General features: G+C 45.8%; 1 long non-coding RNA gene across 1 annotated transcript; it reads right to left on the reverse strand.

Moving 5' to 3' along the window:
- Positions 1-8,596: 8,596 nt before the first annotated feature.
- Positions 8,597-17,097, reverse strand: LOC142803363 (uncharacterized). Its single transcript, XR_012894076.1, has 3 exons — positions 17,012-17,097; positions 16,306-16,380; positions 8,597-9,369 (listed from the first exon to the last, which is right to left on the reverse strand). It is a non-coding gene; the product is annotated as an uncharacterized LOC142803363 (long non-coding RNA).
- Between the last annotated feature and the right edge of the window lie 2,585 nt (positions 17,098-19,682).

The following is a 19,682-nucleotide window of genomic DNA, read 5'->3' on the forward strand; positions in this document are numbered from 1 at the left end:
TGCATTGATGTTTTGGTTTGTGAAAACACACTGATTGATTTGTGGGGTTTAACGTCCCAAAACCACCATATGATTATGAGAGACGCCGTAGTGTAGGGCTCCGGAAATTTCGACCACCTGGAGTTCTTTAACGTGCACCCAAATCTGAGCACACGGGCCTAGAACATTTCCGCCTCCATCGGAAATGCAGCCGCCGCAGCCGGGATTCGAACCCGCCACCTGCCGGTCAGCAGCCGAGTACCTTAGCCACTAGACCACCACGGCGGGGCGTGAAAACACACTTACCGTAGGGTATTTCTTATAGACACGGAAAATAATCCCAAAGAATGAAAGCTTGTTTACAGTGCAGGTGCAATGCCCCTGCCAAAAACAGTCTTAAATTGACAGCTAGATTGTTTCCCGTGAGAATGTTGGCCTCTGCAGACATTTTTAGTTCACATACTTATTCCAGGAAATGTGTTGCCGAGAACAAGGTAGCGTCAGCTAAATTCAAGATTGCTTTATATGCAAGCTAATTCAAGATTGATATATATGGGGAACGAAGTGTATACCTAAGGGCTCGTTTTTTCCGTGTTTTGACAAAATATTATAGAGATCTAACAGACCTTAATGTCAAGGAATGTATAGGGGAAGTTATTAGAACCAAGTAATGTTAATAAGAAGAAAGAAAAGTGGGTGAATAACAACACTAAACGTTATTTCTTCACCCACTTTTCTATATATATATATATATATATATATATATATATATATATATATATATATATATATATATATATATATATATATATATATATATATATATATATATATATATATATATATTGTGAGCATCATTACTCATTCCATATTTTCATCTGTACGTACTCAACATCACCACTCCAGTTTAGGTTGTGCGGAACATACTCGAGACAATAAAAAAGAGTCTTGAGGGTACTGAACGCGATCTTACAAGTGGTGGAGAGTGCTGCCATATTCCTGCGTCCTTTCGCGCTCTCAGACAACCCCAGCGTCTTCTAGAACACATCCCTGGAGCTCCGTTTAGGCCGCTGCTTAAACAAGCTGGGTTCGGTAATGTCGCAAGCCGACCAGCCCAGCGCAGCAGCTGCGCCACCGCTCCCACCGTCAAGAAACCCTTCTCACCTGGTCACCAGCCCTCAAAAGGATCCTCCGCTGTTCGCAGGGCTTCCGGGTGAGGACGTGGAAGACTGGCTTAAGGAGTATGACCGCGTGAGTGCCATCAACAACTGGGATGCGAAACTCACCCACGTTGCATTCTACTTGAGCGGCGTCGCCAAACGTGATTTTTAAACCACGCTACAGATTTCTTGACATGGCCCGCCTTTACGCGCCAGCTCCACCAGATTTTCGTCAACCCGTCGGTGCGCTCGGATATCGCCAAGAAAAGGCTTGGTGCGCGTGTTCAACGCCCCGGCGAGTCTTGCACTTCTTACATTGAAGATATTCTCGCCCTTCGCTGCCGCATCGACAACCATATGGCGGAAAACGACCGTGTGCGCCACCTGATAAAAGGCATTGTGACTTGCTTTTAATGCGCTTGTGGTGCAGAATCCCCAGACCGTAGCTCATGTTGTAGCTACATGTCAGCGCCTCCAGGAGCTTCAAACCACTCGGGTGCAACCTGATATGCCTGATCTCAGCTCGAGTCATGACACAACAGAGCTGCGTGCATTGATCCGCTCTATCATCTGCGAGGAACTTCATGCACAGGCTTCACCTCGCCCCCTTGATATTCGAATGACGCCACCTGCTACTAGTTTACGCGACGTCGTGAGGGAGGAACTGGCCTTGATCACAGGCACACCAGTTTCGAGCTCACATCCCGTGCGCATGTCAAGTTATTCTCACGTTGCTGCAACGACGCCTGCGCCCCGCCAAAGCCTGGCCTCGATGACTGTCACACCTGTTCCGAGTTCATATCCTGCGGCCATGCCAACTTATGCTCAGGTTGCTGCTAGGACACCTGAACGCCAGCAAAGCCCAATGCAGCTACCAGCGCCCGATGTGCATGGTTCGCTCAACTCGCTCGCACCGCGACCATCTTCCCAGCCTTACAACACCTGGCGCACTACACTACCGACTTGCTTTTATTGCGGCATCCGCGGTTATATTTGTAAGTTTTGCCGACGCCGTCAACAAGACGAAAGACCAAGCTACGGTGACTATGAACGGGACGACTTCTACCCAACTGGACCACCCTATCGCCCACTGTATCAGAACAGCACATGCCGGTCGCCGTCTCTGCAGAACTTTGCCTCAGTTGGCAGTTCCCGTTTCTCACGTCGTCGCTCACCATCACCGATGCGGCGTTCCTCATCTTCCCTTCGACCTTCTACTTCGATTCTCGACCACTAACTGGAAAACTAAACAGTGCAGCTTCGGGAGGGAAAGCTGCATCTTTCGAACTGCGTCAAACTCCTCCAGACCGCTCATCAAATGTTTTATTGGTGTATGTTGAAGGTATACAGACAGAGGCACTAGTAGGCACAGGCGCATCACTTTCCGTAATTCGTGAAGACTTTTGTGCCCGCTTGAAAAACGTTGGGACGCCATACGATGGCCCTCCCCTTCGTTGCGCAGATGGAGTCCCTATCCAGCCTTCAAGTGTATGTACAGTCCGCGTTTTCATAGATGGCATCCTTCACCACAGTCAGATTCTTGTACTTCGTTTGTGCACTCACACAGTCATTTTAGGATGGGACTTCCTTTCTTCGGCATCAGCTTTCATATCGTGTCGTCAGCGAGTAATTCATGTGTTAGCTACTGAGAGTTCATCTGATGTCGATCCATACAGCTTCCGTTTCGTTGCTGCCACGGATTGTTTCATTTCGCCAGGGGATGAACGAGTTCTCACGATCGCTTCGAATACTATATTTAACGGTGACGTGTTCATTGCTCCATCAGTTCTCTGCAAACCTCCGGGGCTTACCATTGCACCCGGCATTGTGCGGTTTAACGACGGTAAGGCATTGGTCACCACCTTGAACCCAACTTTTTCGCCAGTGATGCTGCTCCAGGGCACTGCTGTGAGCTGCTTCGCTGACAGCGAGGCTTTTTTTCGCTGGTTCCTCTTCACGCAGAATCACCGCCTATGCCTGCTACAGCCGATACCAAGGCAACCACTGCTGTTTTATATGCTACCGTAAGTCCTCACCTCACTACTGAGCAAACGAGAGACCTCTTAGACCTTCTCCAAATGCACAGCTTTTCGTTCGACGTACATTCCAAAGTTCTGGGCCGCACCTCTGTTGCAGAGCACAACATCGAACCCGAAGGCAGCTCCATTGTGCGCCGCCGCCTATACCGTCTGTCTTCGGCGGAACGGCAAATGATTGAGGAAAACGTCGCCGACATGCTCAAACGGGATATTATTCGACCTTCATCCAGCTCTTGGTAGTCTCCGGTGGTGTTGGTCAGGAAAAAGGATGACTGTGTCCGTTTTTGTGTTGAATACAGAGTGCTCAATAAGATAACGAAAAAAGATGTATATCCGTTGCCACGCATAGAGGACTTCCTACAAGGCGCAGAATATTTTTCCAGCCTTGACTTTCGATCCGGGTATTGACAAATACCTGTGCGCGAAGCAGATAAAGAAAAAACAGCGTTTGCCACGCCTGACGGGCTTTACGAGTTCAACGTGATGCCTTTTGGCTTATGCAACGCTCCGGCAACATTCGAGCGCATGATAGATACTGTCTTACGTGGTCTCAAGTGGAAAACCTGCTTATGCTATTTGGACGACATCGTAATTTATTCTTCTACTTTTCCTCAGTACTTTAAGCATTCGGACGAAGTTCTTACGTGTATTTCGAACGCTGGGCTTCAGCTCAGTACAAAGAAGTGCCACTTCGCCAGCAGGAGCATAAAAGTATTGGGTCACCTTATTAGAAAAGATGGCGTTTGACCCAACCCCGACAAGGTTGCTGCCGTAATTAATTTTCTACGTCCGGGCAATCAAAAACAATTGCGAAGTTTCGTGGGCATGGCATCTTACTTCCGTCGCTTTATCAGTCTCTTTGCTGCGATTGCGGGGCCGTTACACAAGCTTCTCACATCAGGAACGGCTTTCGCATGGACTGACGAGTGCGAGTGTGCTTTCCAAGCTCTTAAACGTGCTTTGACATCAGACCCCGTCCTCCGTCACTTCGATGAGAGCGCACCCACTTTCCTTCACACAGATGCCAGCGGCCAGGAAATCGGTGCCGTCCTCCTCCAGCGCGATGACACTTCACGTGAGCGAGTAGTTGCGTATGCCAGCCGCGCACTAACACTTGCGGAGCAGAACTACTCGATAACACAGCAGGAATGCCTTGCTGTCGTTTGGCCCATCCAGAAGTTTCGACCTTATCTGTATGCACGCCACTTTACTGTGATTACCGACCACCATGCGCTATGCTGGTTGTCATCGCTGAAGAATTTGTCTGGGCGGCTCGGTCGCTGGATACTCCGTTCGCAAGAGTACACTTTTGACGTTGTGTACTGGTCTGGCAAACAGCATCAGGATGTAGACACTCTCTCTCTCGCTGCCCTCTGCCACTTTCATCGCCAACCACGCATCATCGATGCCCCTCAGGTGATCAAGCGGCTTCCTCTGCACTCACGTTATCACCCCTGGCAGTTGCTGGGTCACTATCTTTAAACAGCAGCGCTCAGTTTGCCGCGTGCCAACGTGACGATCCATACTGTAACCGCATCATCGTGTACTTGATTGACTCGCCTTCTCCACCTAATGCCAGAAAACGTCGTCAGCTACGGCAGTTCAAGCTAGACAACAATGTCCTGCAGCGCTATACTTACAATGCGGATGGGCATCGGTGGGTGCCAGTACTTCCCCATTCACTGCGAAAACAAGTTCTCGAAGCACTCCATGACGACCCATCAGCTGGACACTTGGGATTCCAGAAAACCTACAACCGCGTTAGGAGCCGTTTCTTCTGGCGTGGTCTTTCTACCTTTGTGGCTAATTATGTCGCTTCTTGTGCACTGTGTTAACGCCGGAAACGACCAACTTCTGCTCCTGCTGGATTATTACAACCCATTCCATGTCCCGATACACCTTTTGTCGTTGTCGAAATAGACCTCGTCGGACCACTTCCCGTAACGCCAGCGGGCCACCACTGGATCGTCACAGCCGTCGACCACCTCACACGATACGCGGAGACCGCTCCTCTACGCACTAGCTCCACCTCAGACGTTGCCGCCTTCTTTTTAGAAGCCATTGTGTTGCAACATGGTGCACCTCGCACGTTGTTGAGTGATCGGGGCAAGGCCTTCATGTCGACAATTCTTGACGAAATTCTAAAAACTTGTGGCACAGTTCATAAGACCACATCCGCTTACCACCCGAAGACAAATGTCCTGACAGAGCGATTCCACCGGACTCTAATCGGCATGATATTCTTGTACATCGTACCTAACCACAATAACTGGGACAAAATCTTGCCGTTCGTAACGTTTGCACACAACACCGCTGTTCAACGAACCACCGGGTATTCACCTTTCTTCCTCGTCTATGGTCGTGCGTCGACATTCACTATTGACGCCTCTTTCTTCAATGTAACGACAAAAACGTCCACGACTACGCCAGAAAATTAATCTTGTCTCCAGGCTCGCTGACGCACGGCAACGTGCTCAACTCAACACGGAGGCCAGTCAACTAGACCGCAAGAAACGCTATGACAGCTTTCGTCGAGACGTCACCTTCCGTACTGGAGATGAAGTACTACTTTGGACGCCTGTTCGTACACCCGGATTGTGTGAAAAGTTTCAGTCACGCTTTCTCGGACCTTACGTTGTTAGTGAACGAACATCTCCTGTCAATTAGCTTGTCACTTCCGTCGAGGGTTCCTCGGACCGTCTTTACCGTGCATCCGAGATAGTTCACGTTTCGCGCCTTAAACCCTTTGTTCGCCGTTCCTTTCCCGCCTAAGTCTCGGTGGGGCCAGCCGCTCAAGTGCGCCGGGAAAATACGTGTGAGCGTCATTACTCATTCCATCTTTTCATCTGTACATACTCATCATCACCACTCCAGTTTAGGTTGTGGGGCACATCCTCGAGGTAATAAAGAAGAGTCTTGAGGATACTGGACGCCATCTTACAATATATATATATATATATATATATTGTAAGATGGCGTCCTTCCCTCTACTATATATATATATTTATATTTACATATATATATATATATATATATGTATGTATATATAAATATATATATGTATATATATATAGTTATATATATATATATATATATATATATATATATATATATATATATATATATATATATATAGTAGAGGGAAGTGCGTACATTACTTATCCAGGGATAGCGGCACGTGTTGCGCGGTAGGGTTGCACGGTGGCCGACCTGCACTCTTCAAATGATCAGCCTCTTTGCTGCCATGCCCAAGAGTAGAGGTGCCTTGGCTACCAAGAAGGACAGATGCTGCTACCCATGCTGGCCAATTTCTGCTGCATGGGTATCTTGGTCACCGCGAAGATGCCTCGGCCATGGTCCGACCCTGCCTATGCCGCGTTTAGTTCATTCAATGCTTGTTCTTTGTTTCGCCATGAAGCTTTCGTCGTCCTTGCTTTATCTACCGATGGGCACGGCCGGGCTAGAGCGTGCACTTTCTTGTGACATGTGCACCGAAAGAGGAAGCCACAGGGCAGATTCTTCACAGCTCGTTGCATGTGGTGGCACTTCAAGCCAGTCCACTACCCTCTCTCTTCTCTCTTTTCTCAGTCGACGCCACGCTTCTGACCAGCCGCACTTGTTTGGATTTGAATCAAGGACAAAACCCGTACGCGTCAATCATAAATTAAAAGATAGTTGTTTCTGATGAAATAACCTAGAGAGACAAAGATCGGTGACTTAACGTCCAATAAAATTTGCCTTGAGTTTGAGAGTTATTAAAACATTTGGCCCCGTATATGCATGTTAATCTGCAAATGTCGTCGCAAGACGTCAGGCTTGTGTGTGGAGAGAGTGAACAAAACATTTATTCGATGTTCTGTGCGAGAAAATCGGAAAATGGCATTCTGGAGGCGCTGCGTTAGAGTGTCTCGAGCGTGCAGCGGAGGCAAACAAACACATCAAACCACGTCACACGTGAGACATGAGCGCTATCTGGCAATTTTCTTGTAAAACAAAGTGCGCGGCTCTGAGACGGGCGTGCGCCTCAGAGGTGATAAGGTCTATAACGATAGGAGACGGGTAGGCGCCACCACTATGTCGTCTTAGCAAAGTGTTGGAAACACGCCTTTTCGTGCAAACGTTGCATGGTCAGCGGCACGTGATAAACGCTATGGTCCTTAGAATTGCTATGTATGCCTTTTCTAGTAAAAGACGCAGATACAGAATATATACGTGTTGTCGTGGTGCCTCGGATGTGCGCAATAAGTGCTTTTTATTTGACAATCGCAGAAGTATGAACGTGAATGTTGAGCAACATTGGTGGGCGCTGCGTTTGGGGTCGGCCGTTTGGGGTATCGGCTGGTGCCGTTCAGAGTACACGGTACCGTTAACGGTTTAAAACTGACAAATGTACAGACCGACAGACAGACCAAAGTTTTTGCGTCGAAGGTCCCCAAGAAAGACTAACGTCTTTAAAACTAGTAGCAGAAGGCCTCACTTGGAGCACGATGTGACCGGGGAAGCCTGCCATGTTCAACTCACTGGGTGTGCGAGGAAAGCCCTTTTCAATCGCCAAACGTCAACCGCTCAGCGTGCCCCTAGTAAGACGGCTGCCACAGCCGCCATCTTATGGTGGGTATGGCTTCACTCATGGGCAATATTTTCCACTTCAGCAATTTTTAAACCCCTTTATTTTATCAAGCTTCAGTGAGGGTTGAGCCGCAGTGCCATAAACTAGTGGTGGTGAAAGGTGGGAGCTAGACACAGAGCGAAGGCCGTAAAACAGGGCGCACTTGCCGTTCCTTTACGCCGGCCATTGTATGGGACGCAGTAAGGCCGATACCCATCATGTATAGGGTACACACTTGATTAGAGTGCACTTGTTTACGCATCAATAGCGGTCTTCATTATGCGGCAAACCACGTGTGATAAGATGAAAAATTATATGTTACAATGAGAACAGCACTTGCAAGTCTTGTGATGCCCTGTACTCATGCACTGCATCATTTTGCTTTAAAAACTTGATGTTTTAGATGCTCTTCTCAAGTTGAGAAGGATAAAGTATTGATCAAGAAAAAATTGTCAGATGTTGTCAAATAGTAATAAGCTTTATGTGATAACATTTGCGTCACTATAAGTGAAACGAGTACCACCATATAGTGTGGTAGATATAACGCAGCTAAATATAGTGATTGTACTAAAGCCTGACACATGGATGTGTATGCAGAAAGAAGAAGATGACTGCACATGAGTGCTGCACAATATTGGAGTGTGAAAATATCACTTTACACCTCGTGTGCTGGCCATGTATGTGTCCTTAGTTAGGTGCGAGTATAAACGTAGCGATGGGGCTCTTTGTTCTCTCAAGTGTATACACGTGTTGTCCCCTGAGTAAACGCGTTGTATTAATCCATAAAGAGAAAATTGGAGATCAAAATATATGTTAGCAGTATCGGCAGTTTATTTTATAACCACGAGAAATGTTTTGCAATTCACGTTGATGTATTGAAGCTGTCCACCCCTACTGTAGGTATTTGACTTTTTTCACCATTTAAAAGTATGACGGGACGTTCCACGTTCACCTGGAGATGGTCCATCTTAGTTGTCTTGATCAAATTGCAACAATTGTAAAGATGATGGGGTCATGAGGGAGCTTCGCCTGCTTTCGCCAGTGCGCCTAGAAAGTGATGGTGGCGTTTGAAATAGATTTGGTCGCTGGTTATCACTATCTTGACCATTCGAAAAAGGAAGGGGGTCTCTAAATTCAGGTGTGCTAGCTCGGGTGCGAGCAATGTCTCTGGTTGAATATGGGTTCGGTGGCCACGAGAAGTTGGACCGTCCATTCCGTGTAACTCGGGTCATATTCAGAGGGAAAAACGGGGATGGTCTTCGCATTCTTGACCATGGCCACCCGGACTGCTGACCTCCTCGCTGGCTGCCGCCGTTGTTTTGAAACGCCAGAAACGATGGCCACTGGGGCATCAAGGGCTGCACATTGCTGCCACCAAAGTTGCCGGGTGGAAATGGCAGCGGTGGCATCGTTACGCGCATACTGCTTGGAATGCTGAGTGAGGGGAATGTCGGTCGCGAGAATCCAAATCCAGGCAGCCCCCCTTGCGGATTAGCAATAAGAGGGGGAATCATTGGCATCTGCATTCCGGGTAAACCTTGTTGTGCGCTCTTGTAGGGACCATTGTAGGAAGTTTGAATTCCTGCGAAAAAAATCACAGTCAGGCACTTTCACCAATCCAGAGAGAAATTGTGCTAGTTCTTGTTAGGTGTTCCGCTGCCGCCTTTTTGATACCGTTTTTTATGATGCACGAAAATTAACCTACATGCGAGAAAACTCAGGTTTATAACATATTAAACTACCTAATATGGCTGGTAAGACCTAACAGTTCGCTTTAAACTGAAGCTTTCTTTATTATACCTGTTGCGTTTGTAAGAACGTCGCTCAAGCTTCACATTAGCAGGGCTACGTGTGCGCTTATCTTCTGTTCAGGAAATTAGCAACATATGGGTGGTATCCTTTCCTGCTATCATACAGAGGGACTAGAGAGAACAATACCTACGTGTTTGTAAAGTATTGAGCATATTTTTAACAGAAAGCCGCTAGAAAAAAGTAAAAGTGTTTAAAGGAATTCATATAGATGGTAACTATAAACTAAAAACAAAAAACTGTCCTTTGTAATAAATTCAAGGAATACCGAGAACTATTTCTTGCAACGTATCGAAAACGCAATCGCTCAAATATTGCTATTTTCTACACTATTGCTGTTTTCAATATAAGCCTTCGAAAAAAGAAACCCTTTTACTTACTTTTTAAAATACTGATGGCTCTTGCTTTAGACGTGTCATGATGTGCTACTTAGGACCGACGTAGATACACTAGTTCACGTTGTCCTTGCAAAAATTGAATATTGAACCATCATAAATTTAGCGTGTATGGCAGGATGTGAAACAAAATTTTACATAACTGTATTACTTCCTGGGTTTTCTTGTTGATTACAGACAAGGCATTGTCTTATCTTCAAGAAAACACAAGCGATAGGTATTCTAATTTTATTTTTTTTTGGGTGGGGGGGATATATCAAACGCGCCTACTAAATGGTTTGCTAAAATTACAGATGGCGCAGACTTCATTCTTTACTGCGACATGGCTTCTATGAAAAAATGGCTAAAATAATATAGAATGTCACTCAGAAAACATGTCATCGCTAAGTGCACGAGTCCTCAAGCAGGCGATACAGCCTTACTGTTCAAGCGTTATGTTCCGGCTGCATATGCCCTCAATATATATATATATATATATATATATATATATATATATATATATATATATATATATATATATATATATATATATATATATATATATATATATATATATATATTGTTACGGGGAGAAGGCGTCTGAAAAATGCCTTTACTTTCGGTAAACAGGCAGGCATACAATATGGAGCCCGGTCTGCACGAGCTCGCCCTAAACATCGTCCTCTTTTCTACAATGTTCATTTGTGGCGCCCCGTAGCATCACCCCCGGCGGCGAAGGCACCGTCTCGGTGCCTGGTTGGTCTGAGTAAAATCGTTTCACCCGAGTGACGTGAACAACGTCAGAACACGATCGCGCGCTGGTGGCGTTAAGAGGTTCAACTTCATATGTCACGTCGGTGACTTGGCGCACCACACGGTACGGACCCGAGTACGGTGAAGTCAGTTTTTCGCACAGGCCAACTCGCCGCGACGGCGTCCAGAGAAGGACTGTGTCACCTTGACTGAAGTGGACATCACGATGGCACGCGTTGTAGACCTGTCGTTGTCGTTCCTGGGAATCGCTCAGACGCTGGCGAGCAATCTCACGTGCCTCTAGAGCTCTAGAAATCACATCACGGGCATATTCTGACGTGTGGCCAACGGCAGGAAGGAGCGTGTCGAAAGGCAACGTAGGTTCTCGTCCGTACAGGAGGAAAAATGGCGAGAAACCTGCAGTGTCATGCCGAGACGTATTATAGGCAAATGTTACAAATGGAAGGGCGGTGTCCCAGTCACGATGGTCGGAAGAAACATACATGGCGAGCATGTCCGTGATGGTTCTATTCAGCCGCTCCGTGAGCCCGTTGGTTTGAGGATGATACGCCGTTGTGAACTTGTGCTTTGTAGCGCAAGAGTGCAATATGTCGTGGATAACTTGTGATAAAAAGTAGCGACCCCGATCGGTAAGCAGTTGCCGAGGAGCGCCGTGGTGTAATATGACGTCTTCTAGAAGAAAGTCAGCGACGTCGGTCGCACAACTGGTAGGAAGGGCCCGTGTGATGGCATACCGAGTGGTGTACTCCGTGGCGACTGCTATCCACTTGTTTCCGCTGGCCGATAAAGGAAACGGTCCTAGTAAGTCAACACCTATCCTATAAAATGGTTCGGATGGGATCTGAATGGGTTGAAGGTGTCCCGCTTTAAGTGTTGCTGGTTTTTTGCGGTGTTGACAGGATTTGCATGAGGCGACGTAACGGCAGACGGATCGGTAAATACCGGGCCAAAAGAAGCGACGTCGAACGCGGTCATAAGTTCTTGAAACTCCCGGGTGACCAGCTGTCGGAATATCATGCAGCTGTGCAAGGACAGTCTGACGCATATGTTGTGGTATGACCAACAGCAGCTCAGGTCCGTCAGGATGCATGCTGTAGCGATATAAGACGCCATCTTGGAGCAGGAACATACGGAGAGACGGAGGAGTTGTGGGACCACTAAGCCGAAGGATTATATCTCTGAGGTGAGGATCACGGCGTTGCTGATCTCCGATGTTGCTAAACGCGGAAAGTGCCAAAACGCAAGTAGCGTAGACGTCCACAAAGATCTTTTAAGGACGACAACCAGCATAAGGCGTGGTGATCAGTGACAACCGTGAACGGGCGTCCATACAAATACGGCCGAAATTTAGCCACTGCCCAGACGAGTGCGAGGCATTCGCGTTCTGTGATGGAGTAATTTCGCTCTGCTGGCGATAAAAGATGGCTAGCGTATGCAATAACGCGCTCGCAGCCATGCTGTCGTTGTGCCAAAACGGCTCCGACTCCGTGGCCGCTGGCGTCGGTACGCACTTCCGTTGGAGCACATATATCAAAGTGGCCGAGAATCGGTGGCGTCGTAAGTCTACTCGTCAGTTCAACGAATGCTCTGGTTTGTTCAGGTCCCCACACAAAAGTCACATTTTTTTAGTAGTTCCGTGAGCGGTCGTGCGACGTCAGCAAAATTCCGCACAAATCTACGAAAGTAAGAACAAAGGCCCACAAAGCTTCGAACATCGTTCGCAGAGGTCGGCACAGGGAAATCTTTGACGGCACGGATTTTCTCAGGATCGGGACGAACACCAGAGGAATCGACAAGGTGTCCAAGGACAGTGAGCTGCCGGCGGCCGAAGTGACATTTGGACGAGTTTAGTTGGAGCCCTGCTTTGCGGAAAACCGAAAGAATTGTTGAGAGACGCTCGAGGTGAGTTTCGAAAGTTGGCGAAAAAAACAATGACGTCATCAAGGTAACATAAGCAGATTGACCACTTGAAACCGTGAAGAAGAGCGTCCATCATTCGTTCGAATGTAGCTGGGGCATTGCATAACCCGAACGGCATTACTTTGAACTGATAGAGCCCGTCGGGAGTTATAAATGCCGTCTTTTCACGGTCCAGATCATCAACTGATATCTGCCAGTACCCGGAACGGAGGTCGATGGAAGAGAAATAATTTGCTCCAATAAGGCAGTCAAGAGCGTCGTCTATCCGCGGCAGAGGATACACGTCTTTTTTTGTAACCTTGTTAAGATTTCTGTAGTCGACACAGAAGCGCAAGCTGTTATCCTTCTTTCTCACAAGCACAACGGGCGAAGCCCAAGGACTTGAAGAAAGTTCAATGATGTCTCGGGCAAGCATCTTGTCGACTTCTTGCTGGATCACGTGGCGCTCGGTGGAGGAAACTCGATAGGGTCGCCGGTGTACTGGATTTGCATCACCGGTGTTGATCCGATGCTTTACGACGGTCGTTTGACCTAGGGGTCGGTCGCAGAAATCAAAGACGTCTTGATACGACGCAAGAAGGCCACGAAGCGCAGACACATGCTCTGCCGGGAGATCAGAGGCAATCATTCCAGTTATGCAGTCTAGTGTACTACGCGACTGAATACTTGCAGATGACAGTGTATCCTCTGTTAGGGCCGATATGTGGTAGTCGCCGGCCGGGGCAAGGGTTGCAAGGGATATTCCTCGTGGCAGCACTTCAGGGCAAAGTCCAAAGTTTACAATAGGGAGACATGCCACGTTGTTCTTCATTGTGATGATGGTGTGGGGGAACGTAACATTGAGCGAACAGAGTACTGTAGGATTAGGCGAAATGACATAATCGCCGTCAGCCACAGGTGGATCAGAAGAGACGTCGATATACGTCACAGCTCGACAAGATAGGCGAACAAAGTCGGCGGAGCATAGCTTTGGCGGCGCAGGATCAGGAGGGTCAACGGCGTGTGGTAGGACAAGCTGAACAACACCAGCAGAACAGTCAATTAGGGCGGAATGCTCCGACAGAAAATCGAGTCCCAGTATGATGTCATGTGGGCAGTGGTCCAGTACGTAAAACAGAACAGTGGTATGACGTCCAGCAACAGTGACACGGGCGGCACACATCCCGGTGACCGCTGGTGTTGCACCATCAGCTACTCGGACAAGAGTGATCGGAGCAGGAGTGAGCACTTTCTTGAGTCGAGCACAAAGGTTGGAGTTCATGACTGATATGTGAGTGCCGGTGTCAATGAGTGCTGCCACAGAAGTACCGTCAACATTTACTTTAATCAAGTTGTTGTGTCCGGGTATCGTTTGTAGAGGAATTTTGGGTCGGGTCGTCGAAGCAGGCTCACCTCTAGGAGCTGGCTTACCTCTAGGGCTCACCTCTAGGAGCTATATATATATATATATATATATATATGTATATATATATATATATATATATATATATATATATATATATATATATATATATATATATATATATATATATATATATATATATAAGAAAGACGATGACAAGGACTTGCAGAATTACAGGCCGATCAGCTCGCTCTCTGTTGTATACAAGCTATATACAAGGTAATTGCTAACAGAGTAAAGAAAACATTAGAATTCAATCAACCAAAGGAACAAGCAGGATTTCGAACAGGCTACTCAACAATCGACGACATTCATACTATCAATCAGGTAATAGAGAAATGCTCAAAATATAACCAACCAATATGCATAGCCTTCATAGATTACGAGAAGACGTTTGATTCAGTAGAAATATCAGCCGTCATGCAGACACTGCGGAATCAGGGTGTCGATGAAACATATATAAACAGCCTGGAAGAAATTTACAGGGGATCAACTGCTACCATAGTGATTCATAAAGAAAGCAACGGAATACCAATCAAGAAGGGTGTAAGGCAGGGGGACACAATCTCTCCAATGCTATTTACCGCGTGCTTACAGGAGGTTTTCAGAAGCCTAGAATGGCAACAGTTAGGGATAAGAGTTAATGAAGAGTACCTTAGTAACCTGCGCTTTGCCGATGACAGTGCATTGCTGAGTAACTCAGTGGACGAATCGCAACTCATGATTACGGAGTTAGACAAGGAGAGCAAAACGGTGGCACTTAAAATGAGTCTGCAGAAAACGAAAGTAATGTACAACCTCGGAAAAAATCAGTGCTTCGAGATAGGTAATAGTGCACTTCAAGTTGTAAAATACTATGTATACTTAGGGTAGGTAATAACCATGGAGCCTAACCACGAGACTGAAGTAACTAGAAGAATAAGAATGGGGTGGAGCACATTTGACAAGCACTCTCAAATTATGACAGGTAGATTGCCACTATCCCTCAAAGGAAGGTATATAACAGCTGGTCTCTTGCCGGTACTTAGCTACGGAGCAGAAACCTGGAGACTTACAAAGAGTGTTCAGCTTAAATTGAGGACGACGCAGCGAGCAATGGAAAGATTGGTAGGGGTAACCTTAAGAGACAAGAAGAGAGCAGAGTGGATTAGGGAACAAACGGGGCTTAAGGATATCATAGCTGAAATTAAGAAGAGGAAATGGACATGGGCCGGGCATGTAGCGCGTAGACAGGATAGCCACTGGTCATTAAAGGTAACTAACTGGACTCCCAGAGAAGGCAAGCGAGTTAGGGAGAGACAGAAGCTCAGGTGGGCCGATGAGATTATCAAGTTTGCGGGTATAAATTGGCAGCAGAAAGCACAGGACTGGGCTAACTGGCGGAACATGGGAGAGGCCTTTGTCCTGCAGTGGACGTAGTCAGGCTGATGATGATGATATATATATGAGGTAACTTTGAGTACCAGTTTAGATAAAGAAAAGCAGTCAAGGAAGAAAAACTAGCGTTAGGCTTGAATGTTATCATGTTATCTTTGTTGTAGTATCATTGCTATGACGCCACTAGAGAGAGTAATGTGGAGGTCTAAATGTAGAAGCTGAAAACAAAATCTGGCCCGTAATACTGCATTGTCTCTGGGGCCACCTCTCTGCGTGAAAGAGTAAACCTTTTGGAGCGATTATTCGAAACACAGTTATCAGCCATGGCGCAATGAATTTTTTATGGTACTGTGCAGTTTCCCCTTTTTTTAAGGGTTCTGCGATTAATTGTATGTTCAAAACAGCGCTGCGTTCATAAGCTGTAACGTCATATTGCTGAATGCACTGCACTGCTACCACAAATTCATTTGTGATTTTTCAGGATTCAAAGTTCGCTGTAGCCAATTTCAGTAGCCCTACTCTGCCCGTAGCATTCCATTGTATTTTATTTTGGAAGTGTTTCAAAACCATAGTCTATACATAGGCGCTGAACCGAGTAACTTGTAGTGGTGTATACTTTGCTGTGCGTCTAAATTTCTGATATCGTCATTACTTTGCTATAACTTAGTATGTCTAACTTCGACGTCTAAAAAAATTGCGTTCACACTTAGACCAGTCTGTCAATTAATAAATCTCAGTGTAACTTGCACAAGTACTTATTACGGTTATGAAGCTTTTTTTTTCACAGCAATTCCATTTACTAGAAACAGGGTAGCTCGGATATGGTACAGAATCAAATTCAAAGCAAAACGTGTAGTCTTACCTCTTACAAATGCCGTTGAAGCAACCAGTACGAAAATACTGAGCGTATACATCGTGTCGATCAATAGACGCTTGCCTGTATTAAAAGGTTAAATGGTAGAATAAAGAGCGCATTGATAGAAATTACACACACAGTGCACATGACGCGTACCTTTAATACAAGTGAGAAGTAGTAAGCAGGAAAAACTGCAAGCACTCATTTGTTCACTCAGTATTGAGACTCACGAGTGCCCTACTGTATATCAAACCCATAACTCGTGTGCTGGTACCTTTATGTATTTAGTATCGTTTGGTCCGTTAAAATACTTATTGGACAGCGCATTAGGGTTGCCAGAGCGTTACTGACCTTTGGAAGCTGCTGCCAGAACAAAACATATGAATTCACCACCACACATTGGTCCCTGCTCCTGCTGATTCGCCTTGCTTAAACATACGCTTCTACCATATCTGCATACCTTGTCTACTGTCATACCCGGCAAGCTAGTTGAGGTTACTGGCAGTTTGATCATCCTAAATTAATAAGTCGTAGACAGGCTATAGGCGAAAAAATTGGCTGCTTCCAAGAAATGCAACATGCCCTGATCTGTGCTCTGCTTAATAAAAAGTTCTATGAATGAATTTTTCAACTCTTGAATATGAGCACGTACTACGGCGTCATATAATAATATTCTGTAAAGATAAGCCTAAACCAAATCAAAGATACTTACCTCGCCTCAAACAATTCACTAAGAGAACATAAAGAAAATCTCAACCAAAATTGCTGCTTGCTCTGTATGTTCACTAATGACGGCTCTAGTCTACTTATATGTGTTTTTACCAGGGTATATTTGAAGCAGGCTATGTGAAAACTGTCGTGTGGGGTAGCCTTGAACATTGTTAGAATCCGATGAGTTAAAAATAGGCGAGTTTCCTGCTTTGTCAGCACCTAGTTAAAAACAAAGTGGCAAACAACACTTTTCTGTTGACGCCCTTGTTTTGCTTTTCCACCCAGTGTCAGCTGTCACTATACAGGGAACAAAGAGCACGTAAGGTGTTAAAAGCCGGATAATTTTTATGGTTCACACTTTTTTCTTTGCTTACAATACTTTCCACAAGTTTAGCAATATTATTTTTTGCATTTCTTGTACGTTCGTACTATTTCACTGAATGTTACGTAACCTAGCACTTCAGTTTCACGTTCATCTGCATTTGTGTGATGCCTGATGTAGTATTTGCCCGTTAGAAAGCGCCTAATTCTACACTAGCGCGATTCTGTGGATGTATACACAGGGACACCAAACCAGTACAGCCCAACGCCATCTCACATTTAAAAGCGTTAACGACTGCGGCGTCTAGCCTCGTCAAAATAAAACTAGTATCTGTAGTAGAATGGCTAGATATTTTATAGTGATATAGCCACTTTAGCCAAAAAAGCCATTTTTGTAAAAGTTGAAAAAGAATCTGTGTATTCGTGATCACTTTTTTCTCAAAAACTCCGGCCTATTGATGCGATAGCTGCAGAACTTGCTGCTTTGCGTAACGCACTTGGACTAATTTACCATCAGCAAGCCAAGAAATGGAGCGTGTTTATGGACTCCGAGGCCGCACTGCAAACTTTGGTATTCGCCCTACGCCGGGGACCTCATTAAACGCTGTGCTGGAGATCAGAGAGCTGCTCCACCACCTCTTTCAGTGGTCACGGTTCAGTGGCTTCCAAGTAAACGCGGAATATTGGGCAATGAACATGCTGAAGCATCTGCTCAATCTGCACACGAAGACGGTGTGGAAGAATGCATCCCATTCTCAAGGATTGATGCAGCCAAAAAGAAACGAGAGGTTGCTAATGAACATTTAAATCCCTCTGGAACACACCAAGCGTATGGCACACACGACTGCATAATATAGAACCGTCTCGTGGACTTCGGCCTCTATGCGAACTTTCGACTTGAGATAACCGTTGATTGATTGATTTTGTGGGGTTTAACGTCCCGAAACCACTATATGATTATGAGAGACGCCGTAGTGGAGGGCTCCGGAAATTTCGACCACCTGGGGTTCTTTAACGTGCACCCAAATCTCGTGCCTACAACATTTCCGCCTTCATCGAAAATGCAGCCGCCGCAGCCGGGATTCGAACCCGCGACATGCGGGTCAGCAGCCGAGTACCTTAGCCACTAGACCACCGCGGCGGGGCTTGAGATAACCGTGTTTTGCTGGCTGTGGCTTGTCGTCCCTTTCACCAAATCTTTTCCCTTCCAAATCCGCATAGAAGACAGTTCTGCTTGCGATCATTGCCGCAGTGACGAAACCACAGAGAACGTTTTTTATCAGATCACTCACATCAACATGCACGAACTGCCGCTAGCTTCTAGCCCTCCTTGACGACAGACCGTTGTCAGAACAGTCATTGCTCTAATCCTACCACGATCTGTCTTCGTTCAGAAAATCAGTCAAAGAAGGCCTTGTTGAGTTTTCTGTGTAGTAATAGTATATTGAATAGTTACAGCACCACGGCTTTGTTGTTTTTTGCGCGTCAATCTTTCACTCCATTTCCTTATTTTCTTTCTTCCCCTTCCCGTTAGTGCATAGTAGCGAACCGGATGCTATGATTCTATTTGTCCTCCCTGCCTTTCTCTCAATTTATTCTTTCTGTCTCTCAAGTGTATTGCATTCTGTGCCATTAAAAACGAGTTATTTACAGTTCATAAATACAATATTTACCAGCATTAAATTCCTGCATGCGAATGGCAGTTTCTTCGTCAAATCAAGTTTGCCAAATTCAAGTTCTGACTCTATATATTGTTTCAGAACATACAACAGAGGTGACTTACAAGCTTAAGTGTAGCAGCACCTTCCATTGTGCATTCCTTCATTCTCAGGTGATCAAATAGCGTGCATGCTATATTTCATCAAAACAACGTATTTCATTGGGAAAGTGGCAATGATCTGTGCACTATCATGCCACAATTGCCCTTTATTATTTTTATTCAAACGTTACTGTCAGTGACTAGACCGAAACAATCTGCTTATGCTGCGTGTGATCTTTCCAACTGTTTTGTTTCAGAAATAGATGCTACAGAACGAAAACAAAAGAGCTACACACGCAAGAGCAATGGCCATCCACGCACACTGAGCGTATTTTTCTGACTAGGACGTACGTTGTCATACTTTTTAGTGACACAGCCCGTCAATCATTTACTCTCCGCTTCATTCAAACAGGAAAAAAGGTGTCTTGGACCATCAGAGCACACCATTAGGTTGAGAGATGTATCAAAAAGCAGCACGTCAAGTGCGTCAATTTACATATTGTGTCATTGTAAGGCAGTTCGAAGGTGTCCGGAACCTGACTTTCAGGCAATATATTTTTTTTCAAAATTGTTCCTTGCCTGCACAATGAAA

The sequence above is a fragment of the Rhipicephalus microplus genome, chromosome 3, assembly GCF_043290135.1.
Source record: "Rhipicephalus microplus isolate Deutch F79 chromosome 3, USDA_Rmic, whole genome shotgun sequence".
In the NCBI taxonomy this organism is placed as follows: Eukaryota; Metazoa; Arthropoda; class Arachnida; order Ixodida; family Ixodidae; genus Rhipicephalus; species Rhipicephalus microplus.